Below are 17,022 nucleotides of genomic sequence, written 5' to 3'. Positions count from 1 at the left end.
TACCATCATCTACATGGACACCACTGCGAAGTCCGGAGAAGGGTCTGAGAAATTTTTTCAAGTGCCTTCCAAGCGTCGTCGCAGCTCAAAGCGGTCACTTTTGAGTGTCGACACTCCCAATGTAACTCAAACGCCTAGGCACAACCTTACAGTTGTCATCAAGCCAGTGGATTCTGGACACCGCATTACCCGCTTTAATCCACTGACATTGAGACAAGGATTTGAATCTGTGGCTCCAGACGGTGTTCTTCAAGTTCGCCCTAACGAGCGTCTAAACCTTCTGGCAGTTGACACCCGTACAGCGCACGCTACAGAACGCCTTCTGCAATTAACAAGCATAGCTGGAGTTGCCGTTCAAGTCTATGAGCCTCGTCCCAGCAACTGCGGTGTTGGTGTCATCAAGGGTGTCCCCCTGGATCTTTCTCAATCAGAGATTTACTCTGCGCTACTACAGAGAGCTCCAATCAAATCTGTCCGCCGGCTTGGCAATTCAGAAAACATCCGGATTGTATTTGCGACAGAATCTGCGCCGCAATACGTCATTCTCGGCTACACAAGATATCGTGTGTACGAGTATATTCAAAAACCGCGCCAATGCACCAAATGTCAGCGCTTCGGCCATGTGGCTAGCGCTTGTCGACTTGCCTTGCGCTGCTCCCGTTGCGGTGGGAGCCATGGCCGAAATGAATGTGCAAGTGATGACCCCCTTTGTCCAAATTGCGGGAAGCAGCATGAAGCGACCTTTATTCAATGCACTGCCTATCAAAAGGAGAAGATCATCTACAAATACAAGAACTCCAAAAATACAGATTATAAGACAGCAAAATCTGCTTTAATTGAGCAAAATAAAATTCGGGGCAGTCGCAGCAGAAAAAAATCATCGCCGGGAAAGAAAGCTCAACAATCGGATAAAGATAAAGATAAAGCGAGTCACCTACGCATTGAGGACGTAGTTGAGTTCCCTCCTCTTCCAGAGCGCCAAAACGTTCAGCCACCTCCGATAGCGAGTACAAGTCTGAATACTCCACGGCAGCCGCAGTATACAGCCTGGAACCATTCGCGCGAAAGATCTATACGCCAAACCTCCGACGGTACCAGTACCAGTTCCCTACTGTGCTCGCTTGTTGACGCCATCCGCGCTTTTCTTACACCACTCTCCTCGCCGGTGGCACACGCCATCCTTACAATCCTTGATTTCATCTCACCTCTACTTGCACAATGGCAGTAGCAGTCAACAGACCAGCTACTCTCCCTAGCGTGCAAAGCATCCGTAACACGGCCACAATCTTTCAATGGAATGCCTGTAGCCTTCGTCCACGATTGTCTGATTTCCGACAATTTGTCTCAAAACACCGTTTCCCGATTGTTGCCATAGCAGAATCTCGTCTGCGTACTACCATTCGTCTTTCAGGCTATACCGTTCAGAACTCGATGACCGGCACTGACATCAGCAGAGTTCTTTTAGCTGTTCGGAAAGACGTCACCTCCATCTCACATCCGATACCTGCCGACTCACGGAATGAATATGTTGCAGCCACCGTCAAGATCATGAATATGTCATTCACGGTGATCGTTGGTTACATACCCCCGCGTGTCACATTTGACGTTGACCGCCTTCAGGATATAGTGCGCAGTACTCCTGCACCACACATCATAACGGGCGACTTCAATGCACACCATCCTGCTTGGGGAGGCACCAGATCAACAGCCAGAGGACAACAGTTATTTGATTTTGCACAGTCCAACAATTTAACTTTCCTCAACAACGGCCTGGCAACGTTTTATCAAGGTGCAAGGTCTAGTGCCCTTGACATTTCTATGATTTCTGCGCCTCTGTCGTCTTCAGCAACTTGGAATGTGGACATAGAAACTCATGGCAGCGATCATCTACCTACGTATATTAAGGTTAGTGGTGCTTCTTCAAGTTCCGAGCGGCTTAAGGTACGCTACACGAATTGGAATGTTTTCTCTGACACTTTAGAGAAATTGCAGCTCTCCCACCTTGATTATGAAAACTTTATTGATGCTGTAGCACGTGCTAAAACGTCCAGCACTAAAGTTGTAACCTTACCAACAGTGTACTCAAGTGTAGATGCTCAATATGAGCGACTTCGAGCAATTCGCCGCAGAGCAGAGAGACGAGCACGCAGGACCAATAACAGAGAAGACATCAGCGTTGCTAGGCGTGCACAGAAACACGTTCAGCGCCATTTGGACAAACTTGCAAGACGGGAATGGCGATCTTTCTGCGCAAAGCTCGATCCCAGAAAGCCCCTTTCGAAGATTTGGAGCATTGTGCGCAGCCTCAGTAGTCAGCCGGCACCATTAACTCCTTTTGAGTGCGTAGCTCTGAATGCGAATATTTCTCGTCTTGACGCAGCGGAGGCTTTCTGTTCTAAGATAATTGCTCGTTCATCAGCCGTATCGGTGCCACTATCTCCCCAAAGATTTATCTCTTCTCCTAACACCGCCCTCCTTGACGAACCGTTCACTATGCATGAACTTCATGTGGCTCTGGCAACTACCAATAAAAGATCCTGCCCTGGACCAGATGGCATAAGCTACACTACCCTCTCTCACCTGACAACTAGCGCCAAGGTTCAACTCCTCGCAGTTTATAACACCTCCTGGGAGTTCGGCCGCCTTGAAACGTGTTGGAAGCGTGCGCGTGTCATACCCATCCTCAAGCCTGGAAAACCATCAACTGACTTAAACGCCTATCGTCCTATAGCCCTTCTAAGTTGCGTCGGGAAGTTGATGGAAAAAATGGTTCACTCCCGTTTAACCTGGGACCTGACAAACAGGGGAATTTATCCTCCGACTATGTCTTGTTTTCGAAAAGGTCGCAGCAGCATTGACAATGTTATTGCCCTTGCCAATTGTGTCAAACGCAGCAAAGCAGTGCGGGCTATGACCATTGCAGTGTTTCTTGACGTGAAGGGAGCTTTTGACAACGTCACACATGAGGCAATTCACTCATCGTTACAATCAATTGGCATTACCGGACGAATGTATAACTGGCTGCGTGACTATCTTCATGAGAGATCGATTTTTATGTCAACATGTGAAGGTGACACAGCTCCGCATCAAATATCTCGCGGAGTACCTCAGAGGGGTATACTAAGTCCCACCCTTTTCAATCTCTCACTTGTTGGCTTGGAAAAATGCTTGCCACCGACAGTTGAAATCTCCCTTTATGCAGATGACATCTGTATATGGTGTTCCGGACGCAATAGGCGCATTGTGCATGCCCGTCTACAGAGGGCAATAGGCTCCATTGAATCATTCTTAAGCAAGCGCGGTCTCGCCATCTCGTCCGATAAAAGCTCAGCAATTGCATTTTCAAGGCGTGATCTTTCGCGCTACGGGCTGAAAGTTGCTGGTACTCCAATACCGTACGTCACAACCCATAAATTTCTGGGGGTAACGTTTGACAGGTCACTGTCATGGTCCCCACATGTGCAACAGATGAAAGTCAAGCTCTGCTCTTACGCCTCTATTTTTCGTATGCTCTCCACCAGCAGAACAGGCTGTTCTACACCATCATTACTTCGATTGTATGGAGCCCTCTGTGAAGGCCTTCTGCGCTACAGTCTCCCAGCTTTGGACGGTATTTCGCAAACTAATATTAAAATCCTTGAAGCCATGCAAGCTAAAGCCTTGCGAATCTGTCTTGGCCTTCCCAAAAACACCTCCACAATGGGTACTCTAGCTGAGAGCAGAAGTCTATCGGCATCAGTGCTTTTAACCCAGGAGCTCCTTCGTGCCCAGGTGCGGTTTGTGGCTCGTGTACCAAACCACCCACTCGCTGAGTACTGCATGGAGGAAATTTCTAACATTCTCCCATCACAGTACCAGCGTCCTGTCACAACCTCCACCGCACCTTGGAGGTATGCAGCATGGCAAATTAAGATCACAATCCCTGGCATTAAAAGAAAAACAAACACCCCCAATCCTGCACTTAAATACTTTGCGCTTGAGCACATTCATAGTTGCTACAATGCGTACCGTCACATCTACACTGATGGCTCTGTCACGTCCTTGTCATCTGCGATTGGCGTCTGGATTCCGTCAACATGCACCACAATTTCAGCGATACTCAGTCACCGCACCTCGACTACTGCTACTGAGCTGGCTGCTCTGCGTGTTGCATTTACTTACATCCTACAACAACCGCCAACAGCGTGGGTGGTCTTCAGTGACTCTCGCGCTGCACTACAGGCGATAAATTCACCAGGAAGCCTTCAAGAACAGATCGTCGACGACTTGAATAGGTTACACACCGAGGCCTGTAAGTTACGTCATCGTGTTGTGCTTCAGTGGTTACCCGCTCACTGTGGCCTCGCAGGCAATGATCGTGCTGACGGTGCAGCAAGATCGGCGCATGGCGACACCTCCTTGGTTCTACCGATACCCTTTTCTCGTAGTGATGGCGCGAGACTTCTCGCTACTAAAGCCTGGCAGACGCAACGCTCTTTGTGGTGTGATCCGCGGCGTCAATACAGACCCCTCTTTCGCATTGACCCCGTTTGTGAATTCCGCATGCCCCGGAATTTAAATAGACGTGACCGTAATTGCCTGCACCGAATTCGTCTGGACGTTGCCTTTTCTAAATTTTATCTTCATAAAATTGGTGTATCAAGTAGCCCTCTGTGCCCGACATGTGGTGTGCGCGAAGATATTGAACACTTGATTTGCCACTGCCAAATCTTTAATACTCATCGCAAGGCACTGTTAGGTGCTTTAGGACTTCGTCAGGACGACCTCGTGCGCCTGGAGCATGTCCTTGGACCCTGGACTGATGTAACTTCAGCTGAGCGAGGGACAAAAGCTTTCTTAGTTTTTCTAAGGGACACGGGTTTAGTGGACATACTTTGATAGTCTTCTAAGGGACATGGTTTTAGTGGACATACTTTGATAATCATTGTGTGTGTGAGAGTGCGTGAGTGTTGAGTATGTTTGATGTAAAATTTTTTTTTTTTTTCACCCTCTTCTCTTCTTTCATCCTCACCTGGAGTAGCATGCCAGGCCTATAACCAGGCAGACCTCTCCATTATCCATTAAAGTCTCTTTCCTTCCTTCCTGTGAAGGACGGTCCTCCGTCCGAAACTGTCGGTATTAAATTAAGATAATTGCAAGGTTGTGACCCCTTCTTCTACATATATATATATATATATATATATATATATATATATATATATATATATATATATGAGAGACGCCAACAGCCACAGAAACCAAGGGACCGAGGGGATTTTTTTAATTTATTTACTTTTTGTGGTGTTGATCAATTTAGAAAATTACTGAATCTGTTATCGCTTAAAGATAATTGATTAGAAAAGCAGAAGAAAAAACAACCACATGCCGCCGGTGGGATCCGAACCCACGACACACACTCTCTGATGACACCCTTTGCTGACAGGTCCTGTACACGCCACTCGTGAGACGACAAGAAATGCTTATGCATTAAAACTGATTCGTTTCCTGGTGCCTTAATCCACTTGATCATCGCCGCAGTCTATCGCGTTGCCTGTTTTGATCTTCGGCTAAGGAGGAACCGGAACCCAGTGAAGTTTTCATTCATTCGTTCATTCATTTCACTCATTCATTTCTGTTACTTGCGATAGCCTAACACGATGTGCGTTTGGATACCGTCGTCTTTGTTATATTTCATCAATTCTTTCTGCGTCGGGAATGTTTTGAGAGTATACCAACAAGGAAACCTCGTTCTAAGGTTAGGAAAGGCGTAGTAAGTGCGCAATTTCTCAGAGGACGCCTTAACTGCACCGTGGGAGAATGCATGAAGATGCGAGTGAAATACAAAAGATAGAAGGTTTGGTTTGGTTTATTGGTGTTTAACGTCCCAAAGCGACCCAGGCCATGAGGGACGCCGTAGTGAAGGGCTCCGGAAATTTCGACAGCCCGGGGTTCTTTAACGTGCGCTGACATCGCACAGTACACGGGCCTCTAGAATTTCACCTCCATCGAAATTCAGCTTCCCCGGCCGGATCGAACCCGCATCTTTCGGGTCAGCAGCAGAGCGCCGTAACCACTGAGCCACCGCGGCGGGGCAAAAGATAGAAGGAGGTGCCGGAGTACAGGAATCAGGATTAATTTGGGCCACCTGGTGTTCTTTACGTGCACTGACTTCACGCAGCCCAGAAGACTCTATTGCATTTCGCTTCCGTAAAAACATGGCTGCCGCGGTCGGGATTTCATTTTGAGTCCTAGGGCTCAACTTCCCAGCGGTTCAACCCCTGAGTAAGCGCGGCAAGCTCCGCTGTAGAACGGCCGAATGATATGGCGCTTCAAACAGTGAGAGGAATGTTGCGAAGGGAGCGAGAGAAATTTCCACCATCACACTGGCGTCGCTACAGGTGCCTCTGAGGGCAGCGAGAAGACAACGATCGCGATTTATTCGCAAACACAATTTTCCAGTTATTCAGCTCCTGCCCTCGATTACACACTGATAGTCTTAGCTGAATTTTTGGCACTCGGATTGGTTCTTCACAAAATACCCTGGAATGTGTAGCAGGTCATTGTTCTCGCAGACAACATCTGTTTTAATATCTTCCGAAACCCCAGAGAATGCTCTTTTGAGCTGCTTCCTTGGACTGACTTCACGCGAAGGCGCAATGGTTCACAAGTATAACACTAGAAGTGCTACTGCGGGAACGTTTCACACTCTTGCGTGCCCCTGATGCCACCAACTCGATATTAACTGGCTTTGTAATTATAGTGGCAGAAAACGGCTAAATGTATGCCATGCTTAATGTCCATAATTCTCTTGTAGCAATCGTCTATATTCTTTGAGTCAGTTTCTTTCATTCCGGTTTGCACCTGTTTTAAAAATCTGCTAAAGGTTTCTTTCAGTTCAACTGTTTCTGTTCATTCGCCGCAACAAGGGCCAATTTGACACGGCGGCTCGATGAGGCGCAGGAAACGCTAGGCACAGGTGCACGTACAAAAGTAATAGGAACGCAAGGAATGGTGGTATTACTGCTGGCGTTTCTACATTAACGCCGCCAATCATGGGAAAACAAGGAAGCAAATGCAAATGTTTCATTATAAAAGCAATGACGCGGTACCAGTCGCACTCACAGTGGACATCTGAATCGCGTAGCGAGGGAAGGGATGACGGAGGAGTGAGATGAGGGAAGAAGAACGAGGCATGCTAAGGAGGGGCTGCGGACAAATTCCGACCCCCTCCCCCCCTGAGGTCTTTAACTTGCACTTGCGTACCACAGCACACAGGATTCCTTTGCATTTCGCCTCCACTAATACGCGGCCTCCATGGACGGGACTTGAGTGCCGCCACCTAGTGATCAGAAACCGAACGTCACGGCCACTCAGTAAAGCTGGCGCCTTAAGAAAACAGTGCATTCTGACACCTGCGCCCTCCACGGGCTTCCACGCTTGTCGTTCGACTTCATTCTATTGACTGCGTAGGCAGCATCGTGCAGTTCTTATTGGATAACTAGGCCACTCTCTCTGCTCCGCGCCACCCATCGCTGTGGCCATTGTTAGTGGCGTACCATCCGCAGGAAATGAAACGCAAACAAGACAACTGAGCCACAAACAGCAAAATAATAAGCTCTTAGCCAGGGGAAGCTTAGTAGTAGTGGAGGGTAATTTCATCTAGAAAGCGAGAAGACACTTCTTGGGAAGTGTTAATCAACCTCGCTTGTATCTGCTCTCCAAGATCTAATATATCGGTGTTTTTATGTAGGCACCTTAGTGTTCTTGTTCGCGTTTCATTGATTACTAATAGTACACGACTCGACGATGCTAAACGAGGGGTCACTATACCCGGCGGTGAGAACTATCGGTGGGCGATCGGAACTTCCGCCGATTACCGCTTCCCGTGGGCAAGGGGTCGCCGTATCGCAAATCGTCGAGTTCGGGGCGACGTCCAGGGCGCTCCCCGCAACTCAAGGGCGACAGCACAAACGAACGTAGCGCATTGGAGCCGCTATATTGGGAAAGTGGCGCCATATTCAGTTTGGTACAACGCGGCGGCAACACTGGTCAGTACAGTCTGCTGCAGCACTCCTGGACGGCTAGGTGGCTATTTGCATGCTCCCTATGATGGCGTTCTTTAGAATACGAAATCATTACGTGGCGTACGGTCGCGCGCTTTCGTTGTTTATTTGCACCCTGTTTGTGCATCGTCGAGTACGCGACATCACGCCTGTCTGCGCCGTTCCGCCGGAAAATCAACTTCATATCTCTCGGCGCTCTGTGTTTATTTCATCGCAAACATTCCTTCGGTACGGCTGCGGAGATAGCGGCGAGACTTTTACCGCTTTTGTAAAGTCTTCTGCGGCCTTCGCGAGCTTTCAATTTAGTTTCTACCAAGCTGAACATGTGATCGCTGCGTTGTAACCGTTGTATTCTCTTGTAAGACAGTAAGCAGTTCTGCAGTGGCTCACGTCTGTGTTCAATCTGTAATTGATTTTTTTTACTCTACTAACACCTGGGTGCCACGAGACACACCTATGACGAAGGCTCCGGTTCAGTTTCGACCACCTGTGGTTCATTGCCGTGCGGTGAAATGCGAGTACAGACTCGTGTGTGCGTTTCCTCTCCGTCGAAAAGTAGACTCCGCGGCCTGCACCGAAGCCACGGGCTTGTACTCCGCAGCCTAATGTCGCTTTGCCTCTCCGCCAAGCCTAAACCGCTGAAGACATTCGCCCAAAGTGAACGTCTTTTATAAGCCTGAGCTCATGTGATCACGAACATTGGCGTGGTACTTATATCTGTTGTTCGGTGCCGTTAACCTGACATTTTCAAGCAGAGCCGCAATGCCGTCGCTGTCAGTACATGCGGATTGGGATTTGGGAGTGTCTTCGCTGCGTCATGAAAGTGTTCGCGCATCATTGTGACTGCTGGCAGAACAATTGGCATTTATTTCCTGATTAATGGCTTCACTGATAATTGTGCGAGCAAGAACAGTGTTCGGACATGGCCATCACGGCTTCAAGCCAGCCTTTACCTGGCAAATGATGCGACTGGCACTGCAGAGGTCCTGCATTGCACAGTTACCTCGTACAAGAGTGGTGTATTTTTTTTCAATGTGTAATTGCGACCTAACGAATGAACTTAATCTTAATCGGATTGGAAGAAACATGCAGCGGCGGACAACATTTTTGCATTCAAATACAATAAGGAAGGAACGTTGCATTAAGCTTTGTTACATTATTCTCGCTGACCGTCTTGTCCTGTATCAATGCCGGACGGGGCCAAACGCAATTTTTTTTTAAAACAGCCCTATTAAGTTAGAAAAACGCTTTTTCGGCCAATTAATGTCCGCGGTGGAGTACATCAGAATACAGCTGGGACATGCTAAGTATAGCGGGCTGGTTAAATAATAATGAATAGTTGACTTTTTACTATTACTCTTAGGCTCGTTAACTATTGAAAGGCGTGTAGCCCACCATAATTAATATTCATATCTGTTTTCAGAATTTCGAAAACGCGGGTACACTCGCCGGTGTGGCATAAGAAATTTTGGCTATTTCGATGAGTTACGTGCACTACAGAGGTTGCTTTGCCTGCAAGCTTCTCGAAAGTGCATGTATTTTGGCATGATGTGGGCAAAATTTGTTGGGCCACAACGCCGAGGGTACCCGCGTTTTCGAAATTCTAACAACTGATATGGATATTGCTCACGACAGGCTACACGCCCCTCTATGGTTTAGGATCATAGCAGTAAGGGTTAGAAACTAACTATTCAAAATTAGTTAACCAGCTTGCTAGTTAGCCCTTAGATACTCTGCGGAAAAAAGCGCTCTTCTAACTCAAAAAGCCTACTTTTAAAAATTGTGTGAACTCTTAGGTGAAACACCCGATATATATATATATATATATATATATATATATATATATGTATGTGTGTGTGTGTGTGTGTGTCTGTGTGTGTGTGTGTGTTTAATAAGGGAGTAATTACTCATTGACATCCACCCGAGCGCATCCATACGGCTACAAAGAAAGCTATACAGCTTTCTCAGAAACTTCGGAGTTAAAGAAAAATTCGTCCTGGTTCGGGGTTCGAACCCGGGACCACCGCTTCACCGGAGCACTCGCTCTACCAATTGAGCTCACCGGGACGGCAAGTTTATAGTAGGGCGAGAGCGAATTGATCAGTAACTCGAAGTAGGAACAGTGTTGACCGAATGTTTTAGGGGATTCCCCCAAGGTGGAGTAGATTTGTAATAAGGGAGTAATGACTCATTGACGTCCACCCGAGCGCACCCATATGGCAGCCGTATGGCTGCGCTCGGGTTGACGTCTTATGCTCGGGTGGTGCTTATGTTTGCAGCGCTGTCCCGAACAGTGTTCGGCGTTTTGAGGTGGTGGCGAGATACGCGCCAGGAACTGCTTATGCGTCATCGAAAGTAAGCGGGCGCTGGTTTTCAAGGAGGTGAAGCGCTGCTCGCATGGAGCGCTTTTTTACGCGAAACCTCGCCTCGAGTGATAGGCATGTGGCCGTGCCGGCGAACTTGCACCGTCACGCGCTGAAGCAGCGGTCGCCCTAGCGCCCATGCGAGAGCTGCTGGCGTATACCTCGGAACCATCGCAAAACGCCGAACCCCATTCGTTCAGGACAGCGTTGCAAAGATAAGCTAATGTCGTTGCTTGATCGGTCGTCTGGGAGCGCTGAAACTGCTTCCCTATCACGTGGTTCTTTTTGTATTTCGCAGGCTTTCTTTTGAGGCAAATAAAAGAAGCTGTATCAGTGGTACTTGGTTGCAAACAACGTTTTTAGATCCCTTTCAGTTTGCAAGCTCCCCCGCGCCGCGCCCGAGAAAGCGGCCCCCGTCCGCTTCCACTCACCACGCGGCGCTGCTGTCGCTGTCGGCCCGGAGGCGCCGGAGCGCTCGCGCTTGGCAGTTGCTGTGACAGCCTGTTCTCAGCCGCGATAACATTGGGAGCGAACACGTCGAACTCAAATTTGCTGTACTTTTGGAGCTGTCACGTTGAAACTTCAGCCTCAAGGTTAAAGAAATGTTTCACCTGGCTAGTAAGGGTGAGATAAAGAGCAGGCTGATGCCAGTTCGCAAAAAAACAATCGTTTGCATTGCGCTTTATCGCATCACGTTTGCGACGTTTAGCGCTGATGATATGCGTATGTTGGAGTAGAGCTATCAATATTTCTTCGGGAGAATGCACGAAACATTAATGAAAGGATAAAACTAGCGATGTTCTGCTTCTAGATCAGTCACGAAATTCCGCGCTATATTATCAACGAAGCACCGCACATGCGAGCAGCATTTTGCACGTTCTTTAGAATTCCAATTTCAGAGAACACAAGTATAAATGCAGACACACTTAGCTGGATGCAGGGAGGGAATAACTATAGAAGAGCTTTTTATTTGCAATGATAGCACAGACAGGAGCAGCGTACTGCACTTTCATTTTTAGAATGTTAATTTCATTGAACACAGACAGGCATTAAATGCAGACACACTAAGTCGGAAGCACAGAGGGAATGGATACTTGAAGGCGAGCTTTTTTATTTGAAATGACAATATTTCTCTGTTCTCTAGCCGACGGTTCACGTCTCTCGCCTAGAAGTGGGTGCGTGTCATTATGACAAAATGCAGCACTTGGCATGTAAAAGTGGCCATATGCTCTGCACATCCAAGCCGAACAAGGTTTTGCAATTCAAGCTCGTCTAGCAGCTCCCAAGAAACGTCCCTTTCAAAAACGGGACCTTCCTTCAAAGAAATCGGGATTGCTTTGTTTACAATGTTGGTAAACTCTAGCATCTTTTTGGTGGGATGCTTTAAGCACCCTTGCTTGAAACTTTTGTATACTGTAAGATGAGCGTCACTGCCAACAACTGGCACAGGACAGCTGATATCTTCCATGCTGATATCTGCTGGCTGCTCCAAATCAGGCGGCGGTGACCATGACGTAGACGCGAAGGGCCACGCTGGTCGGGCAGACAGCGTGGCGAGCGCCACCGCACGGAAGGAAACGGAAAGGCGACAATCCGCGCACCGCAGCTTTCAAACTGAAAGGGATCTAAAAACGTTGGTTGCAAATACGGCGACCGGTTATTTTTCTATGGGATCTACAATTCCTGCCTTCACACTTTCTTCCTAAAGACAATAATTAAAAAGTTAGCTAATCAGTCTCTGCTAATTAATTACGTTTGCATAATAAAAAAATACCGCAGACTAGGACAGGCGACTGGCAACAACCCTCAGTTGGTCTCACGAAGCTTGGACACTTCGTCTTTTTTAAAAGCTTGGTTACATTTAGCTGGGACACCCTGTATATATAGCACAAAAAAAAAAAACAAACGTGCTTGGCTCCTAGAGGCGAAATGCGAAATTGAAAACGCTAGATTTATGGAAGCATATATTGCGAGTCGACGTTTCGGACAGAGCCTGCAATTAAACGATGCGGGAGAGAAGATCAGCTCAAAAGAAAAAAAAAAACAAAATGCAAGAAAACGGAACTGGAAAGGAGTGAATAAGTGTCGTCGCCCGCCACCCACGTGTGGGATCGCGGGGAAAAAAGAAATCAAGCAGAACTTTTTTCTGGGCTGGTTCGTTCATTGTGACTTGAGTGAAACAGCGCGAAAGAAGCCCGAAGGCGAAACGAAGGAGGGACATAAAAGAGCGCTTCACGTAACGAGGAGACGTAGAATTCTACGTTCAGAGCTGGGAGAAAAGGACAGAAAAAAAGGGCGGGAGGGAAGAATGGACGGTGGCTTGGGTCGCAACGCAGCGGCAGCGAGTAAAGTGCATAGAAACAGAGCGTGGCCGAAGCACAGAATAGATTTGAGACTCACTCACGTGTTGTCGACGTAAGCGTGTAAACAAAATAAAACGATACAAATGTGGAAAACGCGGGGTACTTCCCCTTATGGAACTCCTTCGGCACGATGAATCAAGGCGGGCAGAGTGGAATTTAACTAGAGACACGTGAGCTGTAGATGCTCACAAATGCACACACCCACAAAAACAAAAAAGCCGTGTTGCAACCCGGGTAGCATGGCCGGACCGGTGATGGGACGAGGAGGATGGGAGACTGGGTTAGGAGGAAGGCAAAGAAAAGTATATAATTATTTACATTATTTACAAAAGAGCGACTGAGAGTGACTCTCAGTGGAAGGGAACTTCTTTGCCAACCGGAGCCGACGGGAGTTAACAGGCGTCTCCCTCGGCCACACTCACAGTCGAGTTAAATAGGGTTCGCATTCCCCAGATCCCTGACTGGGGAATAAAGTTCGAAGAGCACTGTCCAAATCGGATGGACAGAAGTGGACGCTGGTGTTACCACCCACGGCAGGGGCGATGCTGGCTGTTCCGCTCTCTCGCAGATCGGTCGATGGGAAGGGGTAAAGGCTGAGTAATCAAACACGGCTGGAAACGAATCTCCCGCAGTCTACCAGTAGGCGAATGAACGTGCTTCCCCGCCGGATGTCCAGAACACGAGACCTCTGTCGAGGACACAGCCGTCCTCAATTAACAGCAACAGCTTGACTGTGTGTAGCACCACTCCGTCGTCCGGCGACCCGAGGGTAGACTCGGCTTGAATGGCGCCGCCACGTCGCCGCTGCTTCCGCTGCTGTTTGCCGCTCTCAATGCCCTCGTGAGCCCCCTTCACATCTTCGGCCTTCGCCGCTGCTGCCGTGGTCACCTCCGCTCAAGGAAGTCCGCTGCCCTAATCCACTTAGGCTAGGAGGGGGCACATCAAGCATTACACTGCACCGCTGCCGTCGCGAGGTTGTCAGCCTTGTCGACTGTCTTCGGTTGCTCCTTGCTCGGGCCCACGTGGCCGGAAGTACGATCATGACAGCTCGTCCGCCGCCAGGTAGAGGCCTCGAAAGGGGTTACAGCTCCTCGCTGTCCTCTGAAGAGGCCGCATCAGCTAGGCAGGTCCTCTGTTTCCTGGGTGATCCATGGGTCGGTGTCTGCAGGCCAGCGGTCTCAGGTAGAGCATTAATGATCAAATCTGCATAATGCCCGCACCCCGGCAAGGCAAGAGCCCCACCCCCTGCCTAGTCGTGCCAGGTAAAACAAGAACAAGGCCTTAAGCTGTGCTGCTAGATTAACTCTCCTTTTGGCTCCCCCCCCCCTCCCCCTTAGGCGGTCTGGTTGGGTGAGCTGCGGACGTGACCTTTGTGGGTGATTCACTGGCACCGTATCTTTCAATTTGGAATCAGGTTTTATGATGGAAGAAATTACAGCTGCCGTTACGATCCATAGACGCACGGCCCCGATAGATCAGTTGAGAGGATAGTAGAGCTCAACTACTATTCATGTAATCTCAAGCACTAATCTATACATAACAAACAACATACAGAACCTACCAACTGCAGCTATAGACCATTTCATCTAAGGCGCCGCCATTTTGGGGAGGTGGCGCCGTCTATGTTCTTTTCTTGTCCCTAGCGCCATGCTGGTGTGCGCGCGCGCATTTGTGCTGCGCCCACGGTGCAGTACGGCGGCGTCGCAAATTGGCGCTTCGGAGTTTCTGATTTTGTGTGTGTGTGTGTGTGTGTGTGTGTGTGTGTGTGTGCGTGTGTGCGTGCGTGCGTGCGTGCGTGCGTGCGCGCGGGCGCGCGGGCGCGCGGGCGGGCGCGCGGGCGCGCGGGCGGGCGCGCGGGCGCGCGGGCGGGCGCGCGGGCGCGCGGGCGCGCGGGCGGGCGGGCGGGCGCGCTAGAAAAGCGCCTGGGTGACGGAAAAGCTTTTCGAGAAACACTGCCACGGTTTGTTTTAATGATGTCCGGAACTTCATCGGACTATGGGGCAGGAGGCACTTCCACCGTCGTTCCGATGATTGACCCAGGCAAACAAATTTTTTTTACGAGTCGTTTGTTTCCTCTAGTGCACAGCAACGGCCGCACCACTATCTACGACGGTGGTCGAAGAAGCGACACAGGCAGCCGCCAAGCTTCTTTTATGCGATCCGAATGAGTTCGATAGACTACGATTACCAGTCAGCATAACAAAGTCACTTCATCAATGTTTACGTTAGCCGCACTTCACTTTTGCTTAAGTGTGCGTGGTGCGCAGACGCGAACTGTATTAATTGGACCACTCGCGGTGATGAATTTCTTTCGTGGAAGCTGACCCGTACACACTTCACACATTTAGGCAGGTACTACAGTGCACTTCTCAGCGAGGTACGCGTCGTGCCAGATTCAGGCGTTTTATGCCTGGTGTCCTCTGTGCGTTTCAGCTGGTTACCACTTCGAGATAAATGCTCGCCTACGAGCAGGTCTAGGTGGTAGGTGCGAGAATGTTTACTAAGCTAGAGCGCGCAGGCACCGAACGAAAGCACTGTCTACGCTAGCTGACATCGCGTATGTCACCATTGCTTGCTTGGGGGCCACCGAGCGAGCGCGAGCAATGGTCGTTCTCGCTGCCCCACCACTCTTTTTCGCGTACGTGTCCACTCTTCACTCGTCGAAAGTAAAGTGTTGCGGCCCTAAATAAATGTCCGCACTAAACAGAGAAAGTTAGATGAGAGGTTGCATGGGTATTTGCCACGCGGCAAAAGAAATTCGCCACGCCACCCGCAGCTCGATTTTGCTTTGGTGAGCAAGCGCGTTTGCGGTCGCCGTTAAGCACGCTACGCGTCTTCAAACAAGTTTTGCAGACTTAGGTATCTTGACGACTGGTGCAGTGAGCACGCTCTTTTGCTTCTGCCAAGGCCCGGTTGTTCGCGGTAACAACACTGCTGCAACCACACTGCTTACTCGGCAGTGCTGTAATATCGCATATCATTTGCTGTCATATTTATCTTGCAACAAAAACTTCGGAGAGGTCTTTTTTCTGCTTATCTGAGCTATCTACTTCCACTGCTCAGATTTTGTGACCATCATATTTGTCTGCAGGTCACAAGCTGTACAGGCATCCAAGTGTTGTCACTGACTGAAGTGGCCACACGTCCGGATGCCACACATCATTTTTTATTTGCTGGAGAAGGAAGCATGTGACATTAAGGAGGCACAAAATCTTCTCTGTTAATGCTAGCCAGCCAAAGACATCGCTCGCCTTCATCTGACGGAAAGCGGTGCAGATGGAACAGGTCGCAGCCGCACTGACGCCGCGGCTGTTGATGCTGTGCACATGGCTCTGCGGCTAGTTTTTTCCGCTTGCGGTAGTTGTTGGTGCAGCCAACAACAGCGCAGAGGTATCCTGATGACCTCGGCTCACGATTCATGTTCATAGTCAGCGTGAAAACACGTAAAAGCTTTTTTGTCGTGCAAAAGACAGCAGGACACGAACGTCACTCAACGCGTAGCTCACCGCCCGCGCATACCAGGAGGAGAGGAGGAGAAGCGGCGGCGCGCGCGCCGGTTCGAGGCTATTTTTCTCCTGGCGCCGAAAAGGGTCTATACATTACGAAACCTCAAAGGCTGTAATAAAAAAAAATCTCTTTTACACAGAGATTTAACAAGCGTCATTAAGCTACATTACTCCAGCCAGAAATAAAAATTCAGGGGCACTTTGACTGTCTAAAGTGGGTTTTCCGCACCACCTTCGTTGTTTCTGTGGCACTGGTGGCGTCACATATAATTGAGTGCTAATTACTAAGTGATGACAAATCACTAATTAATGGTTAATTACTGATTCATGCCTGAATACTAATTAACTGCTAATTAATGACGCTTAAGCTTCGCCTTTAGGAGTGGAACGCGACAGCGCGTTGTAGCGCTGCCAGGGAGTCCACGGAACGCCACAACCCGTTCGGCGCGATGCCTTACCCTTTGAACGCAACGCTTTTTGAGGAAACGAAATGGCGCAGTAATTCTCTGTCATCTCGGTGGACACCTGAACCGCACCGTAGGGGAAGGGAGGAATTGGGAGTGAAAGAAGATAGATAAAGAGGAGCCGTAATGAAGAAAATGAATTGTATTTGAGGAAAGGAAATTACGCAGTAAGTGTCTCACAAAATTCAGGGGGGCACTTTTTTGACGTAAAGTGTGGTCACTGATGTGTGGTTAAGATGTTAAGCTTCGCCCCTAAGAGTGGAACGCGACAGCGTCTTGCAACG

At 49.0% G+C, this 17,022-nt stretch overlaps 1 pseudogene; it reads right to left on the bottom strand.

Annotated features, from left to right (window-relative positions):
- Positions 1 to 9: 9 nt before the first annotated feature.
- LOC149357465 (uncharacterized) overlaps positions 10 to 17,022 on the bottom strand; it is a 38,157-nt pseudogene continuing 21,144 nt past the window's right edge.

Source organism: Amblyomma mixtum, chromosome 3 (assembly GCF_055824585.1).
Source record: "Amblyomma mixtum isolate Tamu chromosome 3, ASM5582458v1, whole genome shotgun sequence".
Classification (NCBI taxonomy): Eukaryota; Metazoa; Arthropoda; class Arachnida; order Ixodida; family Ixodidae; genus Amblyomma; species Amblyomma mixtum.
This window is presented reverse-complemented; position numbering and strand designations above follow the sequence as displayed.